This window comes from Micropterus salmoides, unplaced genomic scaffold, assembly GCF_014851395.1.
Source record: "Micropterus salmoides isolate LMB-PRFRI ecotype aquatic unplaced genomic scaffold, ASM1485139v1 Ms_hic_scaffold_1, whole genome shotgun sequence".
Taxonomy (NCBI): Eukaryota; Metazoa; Chordata; class Actinopteri; order Centrarchiformes; family Centrarchidae; genus Micropterus; species Micropterus salmoides.
Genome location: NW_024040040.1, coordinates 54,078,148 through 54,098,326, shown reverse-complemented (window position 1 = coordinate 54,098,326; position 20,179 = coordinate 54,078,148). Strand labels below are relative to the sequence as shown.

General features: G+C 41.9%; 1 pseudogene; it reads left to right on the top strand.

The window, feature by feature from the left end:
• The first annotated feature begins 717 nt into the window (after nucleotides 1-717).
• Nucleotides 718-19,458, top strand: LOC119886335 (annotated as a pseudogene).
• Nucleotides 19,459-20,179: the final 721 nt, after the last annotated feature.

The window sequence follows — 20,179 nt, the reverse complement described above, 5'->3', positions numbered from 1 at the left end:
AGAATTGCAGATCATTTCCACATTATATTTTTAACACATTTTGGAAGTTGATAAGTTGAGTGAAAAAGCAGCATCCAGCCTGCATGCATAAAGTTCCCTCTCTGCAGTTCTGTGTATTACCACCAATACTTTCTAACAATTTAACAGATAATTGTTTGAAACACACAGAAACAAGAAGATAAAACCTGTTGAGCTCACATGTGCGAAACTCTGATGGCAATGACCGGTTCCCTGCCTGCCTGGGGCTCAAACACCTCAAGGCTGGGATCTCTAACAATCCATGTATAAACTGTAGGTTTATGCCACTGTCAGTAAGAAGGGCTAGACTTGCAGAGCAAGGTGGTGATACTGGTCTGCTGCCTGATAGTGTGGTTGCAAACGCGAACGCGAGGATGATGTATTATCGACCACAACCTTCTGCAGTTTGTTTACAGATAAAGGGGAAGAAGGGCAAGATGAGGAGAGGGACACATACTCCTGGGTCTATGATGTTTTTACTCAGTGATCTGATGGTGGACCATTATGTGAGTCAGAAGCTGGCCGGTCCTTACTGAAGCCAGTGATTCGCATGGCTTTAGCACGCCTGGAGCTGGATGAGGCTCCTGTGGCGGCAACACCTTGGAGTGTTTTTATATATATATTGAAGAGCTCCAAAAGTGCTGGTCAGACCCCAAGTTGTTCTCTCATCACACAAGGGATTGCAGGAACTTGGCTGCCATGCAGGTATGGTATGACCCCAATCGAGCCTTCAATTGCCTCATTCATAGTGTCACCAGATAGGATCCACTCTGCCCCTGTCTTCAGTGTAGATTGACTGATGATCTCCTTGCCAGGACTTATAACATAGCTGCATGGATGGGGCGTTATTGGTAATACCTTTTCTCACCTTATCCTGGCTCTGTCTCAGACCCTGCAGGAGTCTGGTGCGGACTCCTCTGGCTAGACTCTTAGTGATGCATCTCTTCAGACCTTTGCCTTCATGTCTAGGGAGCTTGTAAGGTTGATGTCGACAGTGACACTGGCACGCCGCCAGGTCTGGCTGGCACAGTCCCCTCTGTCAGAGGTTTGTTGTCCCACCCTCCATTCCATTCCTGTGGTGCCGGGTCAGATGTTTGGACCAACAGCTCAGCAGGCACTAGAGCGTAGTGTGCAGGCAGATCAAGCCAGGCAGCGGCTTGCTGGCCTGTGGCAGGGCCCGGTTTCAGTTCTGTGACAGAGGGCTCTTGTGTCCTTTGGTCCCACTTACACTCATTCGCCTGCTCACCCAGATGGATATCCTATCATCTGGTTGATCAGCACCGGCATGCACCTCCCCGACCGGCCTTTCAGGTGCCAAGAGAACAAGTTTTTAAAAGTGCTGCCATTCAATGGCTATTGCACCACACCACAGGCAGTTCCTGATGTTCCTGATGGGGCGGCTGTGGCTCAGGAGGTAGAGCGGGTTGGCCATTAATCGGAAGGTCGGCGGTTCGATCCCTGGCTCCCCCTGGTTGCGTGTCGAAGTGTCCTTGGGCAAGATACTGAACCCCGATTTGGCTGTTCCGCCAGTGTATGAATGAGTGTGAATGTTAGTTTCCGTTTGAGCACTTAGGCTCAGTGTATGAATGTATCTAACTGGTGAATGCAGATGTAGTGTAAAAGCGCTTTGAGTGGTCAAAAAGACTAGAAAGGCGCTATAAAAATAAATATTTACATTCCTGATGAGTCCAACAGAGAAGCCACAAACCGCCGTCTAACAGTCAAGAAGCATGAAAAAGAACAAAAGTTACGAATGTAACTACAGTTCTATGAATTCTGGATGACTGCCAGAGTTGTCTGTCACTCGGAATCTGGGCGAGATGATTCTGTAGAAACAGATTGCGTGATGAGTAACTTTCGATCTTTGCAACAAAAAGCTAGCACGTGCATTTGTTCCTCCTGCCTTATTTTAACAGCAAATGAATAACTCTGTCAGGATGCGGTGGCGTGAGCTGGTTGGAGGACCCAAATGCAGGACACAAGGCTGACAGGTTGAGTTCAAAGATTTAATTAAACAAAAGGTGATCACACTTACAAGCAGAGTGGCTGAGTCCAGGGTATTCAAAGTAAAATAAACAATTCCAATGAACAAATAAACAATCCTCACTGCAGATGTCCTGCAAAAGCAACCACAAAGCCTCTTGTGGTCTTGAAATGCTGTGAAGGTGTCTGAGCATGAGCTCAGTAATGTTGTTTAATATTTGATGTTGGATTCTGTCATTGTCTCATCCTCTCATTGTGGAAACATTTAAACAACTAAACTGGTTTTGTTTGTTTTAAAAAGGTTAGTTTATCTGCTCCTAAAAGGACACAAGGGTGACATTGCACGTGGAGTTTCCTGTCATATGTATGTGTGTAATTTCTTCAAACTGTATCCCTCTATTCAATTCTACATTTACAGATAAATTAAACCTGATGTGCTTTACAAGGCTGATAATATTCTTTACAGTCAGTAGCTTTTAATATGGCTGATTTTAGACTATTTTTTAAAAAGGCGTGTGAATTAAAAATTAAATATTTCCCCACCACAAATTATATTCCTAGCAGCGTGGAGAAGTCTTTAAAGCAACATTTTCTTAGGCAGGCCAGGTTACACTAGAGGGATTTAGATTCACAGCCTGAGTATTTCTAAAAGTGGCCTAGTCTCTTAACCCAATCAATGCAGAAAACAGTCTAAAATCCATATGTACACACAAAAACGGAATATACTAAAACACTGTTTTAATTTATGATTCATTTCTCCCTAAGATTTTAGAGACTATCTCTGTAGTATCAGAGCATAACAAAAGAAAAGGTTCAGAGGACGTGGATCCTGTTTTGAGTAAACATTTCAGCCAATAGTATTTGGGCAGAAGCAAGCGACAATAAATACCGTACCTTCAAAATAAAGGGAAGGGATACAATTTTTCGAAACTAGACTTAATGTGTAATATAATTTGTCATACACCCTAACATAAATCACACATTCAAGATTGCTGTCAGAAAACACGACAACTCACAGCTGAAAAGTATGAGTGGCTGTTTCAAGAGCTTCCTGCTGCATAAATGTAAAGTACTGATCACCACTGTGACAGTAGAAACGCAAATATGCGTGGGTAGGACTGTTATGTAGTATTACCCACAAAAACAAAATAATAATGATGTCCAAAGATGATGTTTTTTTCAGTTCAGTTCCTTTCGATATGAGGTGACGCTTTTATTCTGAAGTTTGGCAGGAAGTGTAAGTCTCTTCACAGGTGGAGGAAGTCTCGTGACGCAGCGTAAGTTTTGACATTAATCTGATTAATATTGTATTGTCAGAGGTTGTAGTTGAGTCTCCTTGTGCCCTGTAGACGCGCGGTTATCTGTTTGACTTCATCTGTGAACACACTGCACAGATTTACCGAAAGAAACATTTGTAGTAAGATGAGGAAGTTGTGTCCGGGTTGGCAACATTTGCGCGCCAACAGAAACAAATCAAGTCTGTTACATTCATGTGGCCCATTATCACAAAGGGCTTTACAGTCTGTACAGCACGTAAGGCTCGATTCAGATAAGGGAAAACTCCCCCAATGCTTTCCCGGGAAAAACATGGGAGAAAGCTCAGGCAGGAGGGACCAATCTCCCGCGTTATTTTTCTTACCATTCCTGCCTCTGATTGGCTAGTGCTTCCTCTTCTTCTTTGAGGTGTAACAGCAGCTCTGCGTCCTTGGTGTTGCATTACTTCGATCATCTGGAGATAGTTAACTCCTGCACTGTGTTAAATCAGTCCTGTCTTCTTTAGAAAGCTGACTAGACCTTTGCTGCCTTGTCTGCTTCCACCACACTCAGTCCTTATCATCCTCATGTTTTCATTCCCTCCATCCTGTCTTTTATTTCTGATATTTACTGCAGCTAACAGTTATACATTATATTGTATAACCCACTACAATACTACAGCCACAGATAACAGATTATTTTTATTTTTGGGTCAGACCATTTGATTTATTGATTACTGTCTTGATGTAAAGAGAATTTTATCAAAAAAATGCTTCTGAAATATATTAAATACCCTAGTTTTAAGGGTAAAATACTATTATAAGTAAAAGGACTGCCATCAAACTCAACGCTGATCATTCATCAGAGAAAACTTTAGTGATTGGTGCATTGCAACTTGTTAAATGTGGGAATTTGACCCATGGTATTACACACGACAAACTAGCAGGACCCACACAACGCACGCCACACTTAATGTTAACAAGATTACGGGAAAATATTTACTAAAAATTTAATATTATAATGTTAGTATACAGTTTATATATATCACTATATTTAGTATAATTTCATATAATAATATAGCTTACAACTAGTATAATATTTATCTGAATTGGACAAGACAGCAGTTGAATTTCTGTAGGTTTTGTTCCTTTATTAAAGGTGTTATGATTGGTTGTAATCTTTACTCACACACTGTGCTCATAAATAATTTTTTGAATATGCATGATTTTTTAGGCGCAAATGCGAGTACTCGTACTGTATAAGTTAAAGTACTGATTATTGCAGATTTCAGAATGATATATTATAATTATTGATGCATTAAGGTTGTTGTGGAGGTTGTTTTAATTAGTTTGTATACAGTTGGTTAGTTTAACTTATAATCATCCGAATATTGTATTTTGTTAGTTAATTCATATATTGGAACATTTTTTTCCAGCAAAGTAATAACTAAAGTTATCAAATACATGTAGTTTACCTCGCTTATGTAGTAGCATCATAAAATGGAAATACTCAGGTAAAATAAAATCTAGGTCATCGTTATTCAAGGAAGGTTAGAATCAAGGGCAACGGGACTTTGTTGAAGATACTCAGAGACATTTAGTCTGTCATCCGAAAGACTTCTTCATTTCTGACTGGCTGGCAGGGAGTCCCAGCTGTTAAACCTCTGTAGGGACGTTATCAAGGTGAAGGATGTCACTTGCTTTGTTAGTGCTCCTGGCAGTCGTACGACAGTCATTAGGGTCGTCAGAGTCACGTGAAATGTGAACGACCTTCATTGACATTGTCACAAGAGGTTTCAGTTTGTTCAGTCTCCTGGGTAGAGATGAAAGGACAGCGTTGTAGGTGGGAGATAAGTGGCGTTGAGAGATGGTCTCTCTACTTTGGTGTGAATGGCTTGTTTCAAACCTCTTTCATACCATCTGTCCTCCCCGGTCCAAAATATGTCCATTGTTGTCCTCAAACGAGTGTCTCTTATCCTTCAGCTATAAGTAAACTGCTGAGTCTTGAACAGAGGCGTTGATCCAAATGTAGTAATTTTCCAGTTAGCTCTGTGAATTCCTCACCGCATTGGGACGCATACACTAGGTTGCATTTCTTGTGTTTGGGTCTTTGGGGTGGACCAGTATCTGTCTTAGCGTGTTCTTGGGTTTAAAAAACACAGGGATGTGGTGTTTGTTGAAAATCTTCTTCCTGGGTTTTAATATGAACCCAAGTAAAGTACCTCAACATTTCCATGTGCCCAGGAGAGCAGCCACCGTGAAGAACTAGACAGCGTCCGTCTGAAGTCTGTCTGCTGGATTTTGAACAGAGTCACAGTTTATCATGATGTAGGCAAGAAAATTAACCTGATTTTGATTAAACTGAAGGAGTTGCAGGTGGAGTGCTATCTTTATAATACTGTGTATGTGTGATTTTCTCCAGTGTTTCTGGTTAAGATGATGAGGGATTTGGAGGGCATATCAGAGTCTGCAGTATCCAGCTGTCTGTCTATGAAGAGTGACTGGTCTAAAGGAAAACCTCCAGACTTCAGTAATGGACCTGGACCCTCAGACACAAAGTAAGAGACTTTCTCTGATGCAAACTGACTAGAAGATGATTTAGTGTTTTTTATATTGTTTAATAATGTAGACAACAACATGGTACCTTTACAAAATTGCATGAGTTTTGTTTTTTAATTCACAGATGTCTTGTTGAATTGATTTTTGGCCCCGATAAGAGTTTAAAATTGTGTTGATGCTGAGGCTGAACTGACACTTACCTAAATGTTGATGGAATACTGTATGTGTCTGACCCACTGAAGTAACAGCTGTAGGTACTACATCTGACATCTGACTTTTCTCAACCTACCTTGACCAAATAGTGAAGGCTCTGGTTCAAAACTGTTTGCTGCTTAAATTATTGATCTGAAATGAAACTGGAACTGGAATAATGTGACTTCTGAAACTGACATAACGCAATCACCTAGAAAAAAGAACTCTGTTGGAGTTCCACTTTGATTGCACAGTTGTGTTACAGAGTGGAGCCTCTTCCCGCACATACTGTATCTTTGGCTGAGTCAGACAGCAGATTTTTACCAGTCAACAGCAGACAAGTTCAACTTTGACCTGCCATCAACTTTCTCACTGAATTAAAATTAGTTATTGACAGCTGATATGACCTGCTGCCAGCCGTGTTTGTAATTTTAACAGGTGAAAGTGATGCCAGCGCGGGCTGAACATGAGAAGCTGCTACCTGAATGCTTTGTACACTGAACTTTTGATATTAAGAAAGGCCGACTACGTCAACATTATTTTACCACAACTCACAGTCACTTGCATCTGTGAACACAAACATTCATATTCACGTTCAGATTTTCACTGGCATATGAGCCAAATGCTGCACCGCAGAGCCCGAAATTCATAAAGGAGAGCAACACTAGCAGGCTAAACGCAGTTAAGAAACATAGTACAGTAAAGAAAGGATCGACGATAAGTATCACAGGACAGACTGTTTCGTTTGTGCAAAAACATAATATTTAATATCAAATCATGGTCATGTGTCACATCAATGTTACCTCTGCTCTTTACAAGTATTAATGATAAAACATATTTCTGTTTCCACAGACAGAGAGCAGAGTCCGCAGCATCCAGCTGTGTGTCTATAAAGAGTGACTGGTCCAAAGATTCACCTCCAAACTTCAGTGATGAACCTGAACCCTCAGACAGGCATGAGAAACAGTATGTACTGTAAGTTGATCGGAAGGAGATTCACTGTATTTTAGAGAGAGGGAAACGATCAGAGAGAAGGAGTACAAAATAAAAGACACTCTGCTCAGCACCACCACACAAGACAGAAAGAGGGACAGCAATCTGTTTGGTACCTGTTTACCTTTCTGCGTCCTTCACTCCCTTCTGCTTGTTGTCATTTAACGAGCCAGTACAGTGTGATGTGATTGAAGCAGTCAGTAAAACTTGTGTTTTCCCTCTACAGACATAATATTGTCAAAGTTTTACCCGAAATCTCTCACAAAGTTCAGCAGCAGAAAATATTGGCGCCCTGTTACTTTCCATACTTATGGAAACTTATCATCTTATTAAATTATCCATCCATCCATCGTCAACCGCTTATCCAGCATACAGGGTCGCGGGGGGCTGGAGCCAATCCCAGCTGACATTGGGAGCAAGGCGGGGTACACCCTGGACAGGTCGCCAGTCCATCGCAGCTTATTAAATTAGAATTTACACAATTCAGATAAACTGCAGCTCATTTTACATATGGAGACGCATCATTTATGCCACTGGCATTAATTTGTCCTTTAAATAAAGAAGCCAAAATCTATGTATTTCAGTGTGTCAGCCTCGGACATTTGAGGCTTTTAGATGTCCCATCTTCTGCCACTAATGTAGATTACAAACCAGTTTGCCAGTGAAAAGATAAATGATAAAAGCATGAATTTGCTGAGACATGTGAATAATCTACACACTAAATCTTTAGCTTTAGTTTGTCTGAATTACTGTATGTAAATGTTGAAAAAAGTGAGGAAGCTTTTTGCCTGTTAAAATCCATCTCAAAGCTGAGCACACCATTGATAGGGATGCTTTCATGAGAGATGGTGAGAGAATGCTCTGGGTAATGGATGTATAAAACTGGACCACTAAACTATGTTTTTTGAGTTGTCTCACAAAGTAGTCTTTATTGAGCTTTTTGCATTTGACAGTTGGAGTTGCAGTCTCATTTCAGTTTATTGCTGATGTGCAGGAATGCACCAAGGAATGAAGTAGTCAGTTATTGTAATTAGTTGGCTGTTGATAAGGATAAATGCTTTATTGATTGTTTTGTTCTGAGGTCGATGATCATTTAGTCTTTTTTCCATTCAGGACCAGGTCATTTCCCTGCACCTGACTAATTTCTCTACTTCCAGCCTATAGGCTTTATCTTTTGAGATCAGTGTCCTACAATTGTGGTGTTGTCTGTGTATTGCTGAATCCTGATGGAGTTTGATGTTGATCTTATATTGTTGGTAAGGAGGCAGAAGAACAACAGGGACTGTATCTTTGTGGCAGCCCTGTGCGGGTGGTGAGGAGTGGGAAGTAATCTTATTGAATCTGACAACTTAACTCCTGTCCGTCAGGAAATCCAGGGTCCGGAGGCACAGTAAAGTGTTAATGATCATGTCCTGTAGTTTCTTGAACACCTTCAGAGGGTTAATAGTATTAAAAGCAGAACTGAAATCGAAGATCAGAATTCTTGCGTAGCTATACAGTATATGGACTCCAGATGTTGGAGAGTGAAGTGCGGTGCCAGGTTTGATCATCATCTTCTCACACAACGGACCGCAGACATTACTTTGTCTTTGTAGCGAGCTTTGCAAACGCTTTGGTAATAAAATTTTATTAAGTTACAAGGTAAGTGTATGTGGTTTTGTTCCATTGATTTATGATTATGATGATTGTCTAATTTTTGGACAATAATTTTCATTTATGAAAAGCAATTTTAAAAAAGCAAGACGTGAATAGAATAGCCACATTTATATGTAGGGAACAAGCTGAATGGAACTTGTGAGCTGTGGGTTTGTTACCACCATTGTAATGTGTTGTAAAGAAGGGGTTCTTCTCCACAGAGAGAGGAAGAGGAGTCATGTTTCTGTGGAGGAGCAGCCGTCCTGCTGTGCTTTGTGTCAGGACGTCCTGAAGGATCCAGTCTCTACCAGCTGTGGACACTGGTTCTGCAGACGGTGCATCACCTCATACTGGGACCAGTCTGCTTCATCAGGACACTCCTCCTGTCCCCAGTGTGGAAAAAGATCCAGAACAAGAGCTGGACTGCAGACAGCCAGTCAGAGCAGCTCTGTACAAAGTAAGGCTGGATGTCGTCATGTCTGAAAACACTACTTACTTTATAAAGTTACTTACCTAAGTTTAACTGCATGTTAGTAGACATGTCTGCTCTATATCACTTGTCCTGTGTTCTCCTTTTTTTTTCATTTGCTTTTATGACAGTGCCCCCTGTCTTTGCACACAGCAATACAAAGTCAGCAAGCTTTGGCAATTTATTGCACTTCTCCTTTCTCCACTACTAATTATGTAGATTTAGCCCAGCTCCTTCAGCCACCCATAATAGACATTAGCCAGCCCAGGACTAGACTAATCTCAGTTCGGTGCAGCTTATTCTTTACCTTTATGGTCAAAGGACTTAACTCCTGCGGAATTTATCCTTGCTGTTTCATTTTTTGGTGTCTGTGTTTTTCAGTCTTGGATGGATATCTAAGCTAGTCAGTTATCTATACTAGACCATGCCCTTATGTTTTGGAAGAACAGGTTTTTAAAGCTACCATATCTGTTTTGCGAGCCAGGCAGCTGGCCGGATGCAACAATTTAACCAGGGAACATTACTGGGGTGCCCTCTACTCCGAACTCTACTACCATCTTTGCAGCCTGTACAACCTTTTCCATGCGGAGCCCACTCCCACACCACCACAGCATGCACAGTCACCACTCCATCAGCTCACTCGTTTCCCTCTTCCTCTTCCAAGTAGTGCCCCAGTTTTTAATCGTTTATCGCCTGTCACAGCCCCACCTCTCATCATCCCTTGGCCCGTTGGTATAAAGTACTTTAAAAAGGTTTTAGGCAGGTGTGGAAAATGCTGTAAAGTAAGAATACTTTCAAAAATAGACATATACATTATTTTTTATCAATTACCAAAAAGCAAAGTGGGTGAACAAATCAATATTTGATGTGACCTCCCTTTGCCTTCAAAACAGCATCAGAACTATTAACTAACTAAATTTGAAATATTTGGCTGTAGCAGAAGGCAGTTTGTTCCACGAAGGGCTGGGGAGCTGTACAAGAATGACTGTCTACAGGCAACATTGAAGCATGGTGAAGGTTCAAAAAGGGTTGGGATATGGTCAGAATGAATCGTCTCCTCAATGCTGAGAAGTACAGGCAGATACTTATTCATCATGCAGTACCATCAGGACGGCATCTGACTAGCCTCAAATTTATTCTGCGGCATGACAACGACCCCAAACATACGGTGAAAGTCATTAAGAACTATCTTCAGCTTAAAGAAGAGCAAGGAGTCCTAGAAGTGATGGTATGGCCCCAAAAGAGCCCTGATATCAACATTATAGAGTTTGTCTGGGATTACATGAAGAGAGAGAAGCAAAGGAGGCTGCCTAAATCCACAGAAGAAATGTGGGTATTTGCAGAAACCAAAAGAGCATCCCGATGGCTCTGGCTGAAAAGGGGTGACGAGTAGAGTCACTAGAAGGCCACTCGGACACGGGTCAAGATCTGATCAACCTCTGGTCAGGTTGCCTAGATGAGGGTGTCGTTTCAAGAACCGAAACACCCAGGGAGTGACACCAATGATGCGTCTGATTGTCTGCAGCAAGAAATGTGTGATAAGCTTATGGTTAACATCCTTGTCATTGCTTTACAAAACCCACCAGATAGACAGCTTGTTCACTTTTTTATCAATGGCTTCACATATGGTTTCCATCCAGATACAGAAGTAATTCTCAGCATTTGTCATGCCTGCCACAATCCTAAGCATTAGTGACTTGAATTTGATTCGGGAGGCCATGGGTACCCAGTGGAGGTCACTGAGTAATGGAGTCCTTTTGGGCTGATCAAAAACCAGATGCGCTGCTGCGTTCTGATCCTTTTTGTAGGGGTTTCACCGCACAAGCTGGAAGACCTACTAGGAGGGTATTGCAGTAGTCGAGGCGATAGATAACCATGGCCTGTACCAGCAGCTGGGTGGCATACTGAGTGTGGTAGGGCCTGATTTTTCTTTTGTTGTACAGAGCAAAGCGGCACAACCGAGAGACAGCAGCAACATGGTCTCAAAAGACTGTCCACAGATGCAGCTCCTTCCATAAGTTTTGGTGGGAAGTGGGAGGTATTTTTCTTCTCTTTGTCCCTCAGAGTTCCCATCTCTGGGCTTTGTACAGACCTTCTGTCGTTTGCCAGTGCTTCACAAGCTATACCCCATTTTATGCCCAACATACCCGCCATTCTTTGGGGACATGAATGGTCTAGAAAGACCATGCTTAACCACTGTGAAAACAATGTAGTCCTAGAGATCCTAAACAAAGGTTGATCTCATTCTTCAGCCATCACGCAGTTTTTCCCGGAGACTCCCTTCCCTTGGCTCAACACCAGTTTATTCACGTTGATAGATTAATATTAATCAAAGACTGGCAACTTTCTCCCACATCTAGACGTTTGGCACTAAATTCTACCTTCTCAGTCTGCATTCATTCTCCACATTTAGGCTACATATCCTCTAAGGTCGACTTAACCCTAAATTCGCCTTCCTGAGGTGCTTCGAAGGTTTTCACATTTACACCACAACACTACTTGTTATTTCAGGTGGACTTTATATTCTTTACTTCTCTATATATGCATCATATGATTGTCAATTTTTCTTTTCGCACTTCACACTATTTTCTAATCTCATACTTTTTTATCTTTCTTTTTAGTGAGAGGTGGTCTGCAGGAGGTTTTAGATGAACATAAGATCAGTCTGAGGAGGAGATGTGAACGTGTGACTGAAGGAAGTGATGAAACAAGAAGTGGAACCCTCCTCAACAGGATCTACACAGAGCTCTACATCACAGAGGGACAGAGTGAAGAGGTTAATACCCAGCATGAGGTGAGGCAGCTTGAGACAGCTTTCAAGAAGAAGACCCTCCATGACACTCCAATCAGGTGCCAGGACATCTTTAAAGCCTTACCTGGCCAACAGGAGCCATCAGAGTGGTTCTGACCAACGGCGTCGCTGGCGTTGGAAAAACCTTCTCAGTGCAGAAGTTCACTCTGGACTGGGCAGAGGGCTCGGAAAACCAAGATGTCGGTCTGCTGGTTCTGCTCTCGTTCAGGGAGCTGAACTTGATCAAAGATGAGCGGCACAGTCTCCTCACGCTGCTCCATGTTTTCCATCCAACATTACAGAAGGTCCCAGCAGAGAAGCTCGCCGTCTGTAAACTGTTGTTCATCTTTGACGGCCTGGATGAAAGCAGACTTTCATTGGATTTCCACAACAGTGAGGTTGTGTCTGATGTCACACAGAAGTCATCAGTCAACCTGCTGCTGACAAACCTCATCGAGGGGAATCTGCTTCCCTCGGCTCTCGTCTGGATAACTTCCCGACCTGCGGCGGCCGATCGGATCCCTCCTTCATGTGTCGACAGGGTAACGGAAGTACGAGGCTTCACTGACGCCCAGAAGGAGGAGTACTTCAGGAGGAGAGTCAGTGATGAAGAGCTGTCCAGCAGAATCATCTCACACATCAAGACCTCCAGGAGCCTCCACATCATGTGTCTAATCCCAGTCTTCTGCTGGATCACTGCTACAGTTCTGGAGCACATGTTGACTACAGAGCAGAGAGGAGAGCTGCCCAAGACCCTGACTGACCTGTACTCACACTTCCTGCTGGTTCAGATAAAGAGGAAGAAGCAGAAGTACGATGAGGGACATGAGACGAGTCCACAGGAGCTGACGGAGACTGACAGGGAGGTTCTTCTGAAGCTGGGGAGGCTGGCGTTTGAACATCTGGAGAAAGGAGACATCATGTTCTACCAAGAAGACCTGGAGCAGTGTGGTCTTGATGTCACAGAAGCCTCGGTGTACTCAGGAGTTTGTACAGAGATCTTCAAAAGAGAGAGTGTGATCTTCCAGAAAACAGTCTACTGCTTTGTTCATCTGAGCGTTCAGGAGTTTCTGGCTGCAGTCTACATGTTCCACTGTTACACCAGCAGCAACACAACAGTACTGAAGAATTTTCTGGGGAAACATTACAGTGAATCATCTCTGGTTGTCTTCCTGATGAGAGCAGTCACAAAATCTTTCAAAAGTAAAAATGGCCACCTGGACCTGTTTGTTCGCTTCCTTCATGGCCTCTCTCTGGAGTCCAACCAGAGACTCTTAGGAGGCCTGCTGGGTCAGACAGACAACAGTCCAGAAATCATCCAGAGAGCCATCAACAACCTGAAGGAGATGAACAGTAATAAGATCTCTCCTGACAGAAGCATCAACATCTTCCACTGTCTGACGGAGATGAACGACCACTCAGTACATCAGGAGATCCAAGAGTTCCTGAAGTCAGAGAACAGATCAGAGAAGAAACTCTCTATGATCCACTGCTCAGCTCTGGCCTACATGCTGCAGATGTCAGAGGAGGTTCTGGATGAGTTGGACCTGAAGAAGTACAACACATCAGAGGAGGGACGACTGAGACTGATTCCAGCTGTGAGGAACTGCAGAAAGGCTCGGTAAGTCCAGATGTGATTATCAGCACTGTAAAGCAACGTAAAGCTGAAGCATCAGTATTACAGTATCTGTTTATTATTTCTTTTACAGACACACAGACATGTCATATGTCATCTGCTGGAACTAACATCATTTTCATGCAGTTTTATTGCTATTCTAATTTTTTTCTGTGCAGTTTCTAAACTATTTCATATGAAGGACTGTTCTGTCCATTTACAACCTCCAGTAATTTTATAGCTCATTGAAAATCATGTTAAAATAACATTTAACAAACAGAAATTACAGCACGCTGTTGTGTCGCCAAGTGCTTGCTCATGGTGGGGATTGTTGGGTCTCTGTTAGAGATTTGTGACTAGGGATATACCGACTGTTCGGGCCACCAAAATAATCACCTGAAAATAGCAACAAAAAGCACTTTTGGTGTTCAGCCTAATAAGTACAAAGACCTAACAAATTTTACTGAATAATTATGTTGATATGTCGGCAGTGTGGAAGTATTTTAAAGTTTCCAAGTAAACTGAAACTACTGCCCAGAGAGATATAGATACATAGATAGTGTCAGATTTGATTTACCTTTAAATTTTATGTTCTCTGTCATCACAGACTTACTGGCTGTGGGCTCTCAGAGACTCACTGTGAAGTCGTGGCCTCAGCTCTGAAGTCCAACCCCTCCCATCTGAGAGAGCTGGACCTGAATTTCAACGAACTGCAGGATTCAGGAGTGAAGCTGCTGTCTGCTGGACTGGCGAGTCCACACTGTAGACTGGAGACTCTGAAGTTAGTTCATGTATTTTGCTATTGTCTAGTGTATACTGTATCTACAAAATTTAAATCCATAACATAAGTTTTAAATGGTCTTCAATTCTGTTGTTTTCTGTGTTTCCGAGCACAAATCACAGCTCTTTTTTTATAGTTTGTCAGTCAATTTAGTCTGAACTCAAACTGGATTGGTATTTGTAAGAAAACTGTGGGATCTACAGTGGGGAGAACAAGTATTTGATACACTGCTGATTTTTCAGGTTTTCCTACTTACAAAGCATGTAGAGGTCTGTAATTTTTATCATAGGTACTCTTCAACTATGAGAGACGGAATCTAAAACAAAAATCCAGAAAATCACATTGTATGATTTTTAAATAATTAATTTGCATTTTATTGCATGACATAAGTATTTGATCACCTGCCAACCAGTAAGAATTCCGGCTCTCACAGACCTGTTAGTTCTTCTTGAAGAAGCCCTCCTGTTCTCCAATCATTACCTGTATTAACTGCACCTGTTTGAACTCGTTATCTGTATAAAAGACACCTGTCCACACACTGGCAAGCCAGGCAGGACCTGGTCAATGACCTGAAAAGAGCTGGGACCACAGTCTCAAAGAAAAATCCTGCAGCACACGCAAGGTCCCCCTGCTCAAACCAGCGCAAGTCCAGGCCCGTCTGAAGTTTGCCAATTACCATCTGGATGATCCAGAGGAGGAATGGGAGAAGGTCATGTGGTCTGATGAGACAAAAATAGAACTTTATGGTCTAAACTCCACTCGCTGTGTTTGGAAGAAGGATGAGTACAACCCAAAGAACACCATCCCAACTATGAAGCATGGAGGTGGAAACATCATCCTTTGGGGATGCTTTTCTTCAAACAACCTCCTTCCCTCAGTAAGAGCATTGAAGATTGGTCTGGCTGGGTCTTCTAGCACGACAACGGCCCGAAACACACAGCCAGGGCAGCTAAGGAGTGGCTCCATAAGAAGCATCTCCAGATCTGAACCCAATAGAAAATTTTGGAGAGAGGTGAAAGTCCGTATTGCCCAGCAACAGCCCCGAAACCTGAAGGATCTGGAGAAGGTCTGTACGGAGGAGTGGGCTAAAATCCCTTCTGCAGTATGCGCAAACCTGGTCAAGAATTACAGGAAACGTATGATCTCTGTAATTGCAAACAAACATTTCTGTACCAAATATTAAGTTCTGCTTTTCTGATGTATCAAATACTTGTGTCATGCAATAAAATGCAAACGATTCTGTCTCTCTGTTGAAGTGTACCTATGATAAAAATTACAGACCTCTACATGCTTTGTAAGTAGGAAAACCTGCAAAATCAGCAGTGAATCCCTCTGTATCTGAAAATGTGTTGAGATATATATATATATCTCGAAGTCGTGATGTCGTCATGTGCGATTACAAACCGTAAAAAGTGCGCAATTTAATAAAACCAAAATGTGTGTGTGTGTGGAGGGAGAGATGGAGATATATATATATATATATGAATGAGAGAGAGAGATGCGGCTTGTGTGTTGATGTAGATGGCAGTGGTGATGAGCATTACTAGTAAAACTCAGCTGCACATGGTATTAACAACAAATAAATTGGAAAAGTTAATGGTGGCTGATGGGTGGATGGATAGAAGAAATGTTTTAATTCAACATGTTGTATTTGCTAATTATTACATAGTCATAGTCTGAGATCTGCAGCATGTTATTGACCTGTGTTGACATGAATAGCTGTATGAATGTTGTGCTGACATTCGGATGATGCCTGTAGAAGGCTGACACTATGATGATCCACAATAACACAATGACAAAGTCCCTCTACTCATTTTAGCTCATAAAGCTCATTGATTAGGACATAGTAAAGTTGAGCTACACATTAAAACCTTTGATCTTCATAATTTGTTCTTTATTCAGATTGTGGCGCTGCAGTTTGTCAGAGATCAGCTGTGCTTCTCTGGCCTCAGCTCTGAAGTCCAACCCCTCCCATCTGAGAGAGCTGGACCTTAGTGAAAATGTCCTGCAGGATTCAGGAGTGAAGCTGCTGTGTGGTTTTCTGGAGAGTCCACACTGTAGACTGGAGACTCTGAGGTCAGACACCATTTCTTTACTTCTGTGCTGAGGTTATTATGATTTAGTGCAGACATAAGGCTAATATTATACTGGTCGACACTGAGTCTCTTAATGCTAAAGTCTATTTTCTTCTTCAGTCATTTAGTCTGTTGACCGTGGCAGAGCAATGTTGAGCTCCATATTTAAAACAATAATGTAAGAAGAAAATTCTACGCTGGATAAATCACTCTTTTTCAGATCCAGTCTCTGCAATTTGTCAGAGATCAGCTGTCCTTCTCTGGCCTCAGCTCTGAAGTCCAACCCCTCCCATCTAAGAGAGCTGGAGTTGAGTAAAAACAATCTGGAGGATTTTGGCGTGAACCTGCTGTCTGCTGGACTGGAGAGTCCACACTGTAGACTGGAGACTCTGGGGTCAGAGACCAATTTATACTTTTGTGTGAGATTAATATGATGTCAAAGGGACACTAAACTGCAGAGGGGGGTCTGATATTAATGAGGTAGTTCTTTTCAAAATTGATAACATTATAACTAAGATTTAAATGCTTTTGAAAATGTCAAGTGTGCAGTGAGTATGTCAGGCATGCAGTTTAAAGGGGCTATGTGTAGTTTTTAATGAAATTAATTACATTTTTATTGCCTATTTGTGAACAGGTTGTAACCTCAAATAATAATGAACCATTCGCCAGCTTTCTCAGTTACCTACAACAGTCTGTGTGCTGCTTCTTATGTGAAGAAATCAGGTCAGATTTTACACGAAATTCATTGGCTTTTTGTAGGCTGTGACATTTTGATTCTGGACTGAACAGCAGCAACACAGCAAACAAAATGATGTTCGCTATCACCAAAAAATGACCGTCTCTCAGCACAACACAGACTCCATGTAAGGATAAAAAACAACAAAAACGTTTTATGTGCTGAAGCCTGTCAGGCTAAACGAGAATCAGATTGACACAGGAGAAAAAACACAGTCAACATCGGACAGGCATTTCAGTCATAGAAAGACCTGTGCTTTGTTTGGGATACAAAAACAAACCCGGAGTTGGCGTTCATCCTATTGGACAGTTAAACTAACATTACTGCAAAACGTTAAAAATACTGTGATGTATTTTAGTTGACTCAAGTAATATTTGCAGGCTAATGCTGGCTCACGCTGACCAGTTGTTGACATTAGATATCTGAGCATAACACTATCTTGAGTGGAAAAAGCATTTTTTTGCGACCTGTTGCTTCCCGATCATTGCCGCTTGTGGCTATATTTAATATTTATTTACTGCAACATTTCCCAAAGTTCATCCTGACATATTTCACATCTTTGGAGACTTTGGGATCTTGAATCGAATCTTAACTCAGTTTGTGTGGGTTTTTATTTTGTGTTTGACTGCACAACATGAGTTTGTATAGATGGAGCATGGTAGAGCTGCAGAATTCGAGTCGAAATCAATATTTCTTTGTTGAATTAGCAGCATGTTGTCATTAATATTAATGAAGGCTCTTTTTACCTTTTAGTATTTTACAGTTTGAACCTGCATCCTGTTGGGTTCAGGTGTTTGGAGTTTACATTTTCTAAACTTCTACATTCTAAACCTTCTTCAGCTCTGAACAGATTATTAAACACTGAATGATCTCAAGCAGAACATTGTCTTCTAAAGTTACATCATTTATTCTTTATTCAGCCTGAGTTTCTGCAGTTTGTCAGAGATCAGCTGTGCTTCTCTGGCCTCAGCTCTGAAGTCTAACCCCTCCCATCTGAGAGAGCTGGACCTGAGTGACAACAAGCTGCAGGATTCAGGAGTGAAGCTGCTGTGTGGTTTTCTGGAGAGTCCACACTGCAGACTGGAGACTCTGAGGTCAGACACCATTTTTTCCTTCTGTGCTAAAATTAATATGATGTTAAAGTTGTGGTGACACTAAAGTGCAGACATAAGGCTGATGGTATACTGACACTGAGTATCTTAATGCTAGAGTCTATTTTTTTCTTCAGTAGTTATGTCAATTGACTGTGGCAGAGCAATGTTGAGCACCAAATTTAAGAAAAATCCTAATTAGGATGGGTTAAATCCAGAGGACAAACAGTTGTAAACAAAGTAGTAGAGTGCAAATATAGTGTTTAATACAAAATATACACATTGCCAAAAATATCAACAGGCAGGCAGTGATCATTCTTGGTAAGTTGGACAATTTGGACTACAGGTACTTATGTAGTGCCTTTCTAATCTGACCACTCAAAGCACTTCACACGACATGTCACATTCACCCTATTCAAACACATTCATACATTCTCACACACACACGCACAGCCATCAGGGGCAATTTGAGGTAAGGATCATTTGAGGTTCAGTATCTTTCCCAAGGATACTTCCACATGCAGACCTACCTTCTGAGCCACAACCACCCTATAAAAGTGTATATAGTTTATTTAAAATGTTCTATGATTATGGACATAATCATTATATGTATATAAGAAATGGACGTAGTCATTGTGACGTCACCCATTGGTTTGCGGACTGCCATCTTGAAGCCTCGAGTTTGGCCGATAGGCCGCCGCGAACTTGAGTTTTTGCAACCAGGAAATGTCAATAATAGATAATCCCGCCCTGAAACATACTCTGCTTTATGATCTATTTTAAAATAAATGAGACCATAATTTACTAAATGAACATCATTTTGTGTTGAAGAAGACATGAATCAGGAAAGTGTTTACTGAGGTAATTATTCAGCTGAGAAGTAGGGTAATTTTACCATTGTTTCTAATGGAACCGGACTTCTTTTTGCAACAAGAAGAGTCGCCCCCTGCTGGCCTTTCAAAATAGAATGCAGGTTTCAGGCATTCCGCATTGGAGTCACGTCTCAGACCGGAAGCTTCCGGCTTGGTCAGGACCAGCCTTTCCAGGGACTTAATCAGGTGGGAAATCAGTTCAGGAAAAGGGTTGATATGAGTAGAAGTTTGTGGGGTGAGGAGTTCTTTGAGGTGGGGTGTTGTGTCGCCAAGGATGCACTGGTGGGTGAGGAGGGAGACATTGTACTCAATCCGGAGTGAGACAGGAAGGTAGTGGAGTGATTTGAGGATGGGGGTGATGTGGTTGTGTTTGCGCACCCTCATCAGGATCCTAGCAGCGGTGTTTTGAATGTACTGCAGCTTTTTGAGGCGTTTGCCAGGGATCCTGGTGTGGAGCGCATTTCTGTAGTCCAGCCTGGAGCAGACAAAGGCATGGACAAGTGTGGAATATCCTGGCAGAGAAGGTGATGCTGGTATTGACGGACGAGCTGACCTGGTGTGGGGTGCTGACTAGTATGGCTCCAGTCTTCGAGCTGTTTAGCTGCAGAAAGGTTTGCTTCATCCCTTCATCCCTGGGGCCGAGCACTGAGCCTTGAGGAACACCAAAGGTGACTTTGAGTGTAAGGGATTTAGCAAAGACAATATGTTCAGTTCTCCCAGTGAGGGAGGATGAGTTGTGGATAAAGTCAGAGACAATGAAGAAGGATGTTATAGTCCAGATGCCAGCGTCCTCTCCCATACGTGATTCTACAGCATGAAGCACATGCAACTTTAACAAAAGCGTCCACACAATGAAGGCAAGGCAATTTGTATAGCACATTTCAACAACAAGGTAATTCAAAGTGCTTTACATAAAACATAAAAGCAACAGGAAAATATAAAAAAAATGTAAAAGCAAGAACAAGTAAAAAAAATCCACGTCATTGTGGGATTTACTAAAGTAACTGTGTGCACCACTATGCTAAAAACAAACTGCCGCAAGTACGCCACACGCCAAACCACCACACTGACTGAGACTTTCAAAATAAACTCTACATGTTTCTCAAATGGAATTAC